Source organism: Malurus melanocephalus, unplaced genomic scaffold (assembly GCF_030028575.1).
Source record: "Malurus melanocephalus ecotype Western Australia unplaced genomic scaffold, MMel_1.1 scaffold_2400, whole genome shotgun sequence".
Classification (NCBI taxonomy): Eukaryota; Metazoa; Chordata; class Aves; order Passeriformes; family Maluridae; genus Malurus; species Malurus melanocephalus.
Window position 1 is genome coordinate 3,350 of NW_026625632.1, and position 1,275 is coordinate 4,624.

Genomic DNA, 1,275 nt, shown 5'->3' on the forward strand with positions numbered 1-1,275 from the left:
CCTCCCAGTCCGTTCCCAGTTGCTCCAATCTCCTCACAGCTGCTCCCAGTACAAACCAGTATGACCCAGTTTGTCTCAAGCCCCTCCCAGTCCATCCCAGTCCCATCCCAGTCCCTCCCAGTATATCCCAGTTCAATCCCAGTTCCTCCCAGTTTATCCCAGTCTCCTCCCAGTCCATCCCAGTTCCGTTCCCCGCCCCTCCCAGTTCCTGCTAATCCGCTCCCAGCACCCCCAGTTCCAGTCCCAGTCTCTCCCAGTTGCTCCCAATCCCCTCCCAGTCCCCTCCCAGTTTGTCCCAGTTCCGTTCCCAGCCGCTCCCAGTTCACTACCAATATATCCCAGTCCATCCCAGTTCGATCCCAGTCCCTCCCCAGTCCATCCCAGTCCATCCCCGTCCATCCCAGTCCCTCCCAGTTTATCCCAGTATAACCCAAACCCCTCCCAATCCCTCCCCAGTTGCTCCCAGTCCCTCCCAGTTGCTCCCAGTCCCCTCCCAGTTTAACCCAGTGCCCCCGTTCCGTTCCCAGTTCCGTTCCCAGTCCCTCCCAGTTCCTGCTAATCCACTCCCAGTCCCTCCCAGTATTAACCCAGTATAACCCAATCCCCTCCCAGTCCCTCCCAGTATATCCCAGTTCAATCCCAGTCCCCTCCCAGTTTATCCCAGTTCCGTTCCCTGCCCCTCCCAGTTCCTGCTAATCCGCTCCCAGCACGCCCAGTTCCAGTCCCAGTCCCTCCCAGTTCGATCCCAGTTTGTGCCAGAGCCCCCAGTTCCGCTGTCAGTCCCTCCCAGTTCATCCCAGTTCATCCCAGTCTGTCCCAGTCCCCTCCCAGTTCCTGCTAATCCACTCCCAGTCCCTCCCAGTCGCTCCAATCTCCTCCCAGTCCCTCCCAGTTCGGCCCAGTTACTCCCTGAGCCCCTCCCAGTCTATCCCAGTCCCCTCCCAGTTTGTCCCAGTGCCCCAGTTCAGTTCCCAGTTCCGTTTCCAGCCCCTCCCAGTTCCTGCTAATCCACTCCCAGTCCCTCCCAGTATAACCCAGTATCACCCAATCCCATCCCAGTCCCTCCCAGTATAACCCAGTCCCTTCCAGTCCGTTCCCAGTTGCTCCAATCTCCTCACAGTTGCTCCCAGTACAAACCAGTATGACCCAGTTTGTCCCAATCCCCTCCCAGTCCCCCCCAATCCCCTCCCAGTCCCTTCCAGTATAACCCAGTTCAATCCCAGTCCCTCCCAGTCTCTCCAATCTCCTCCCAGTCCCCCCAGTCCATCCCAGTCC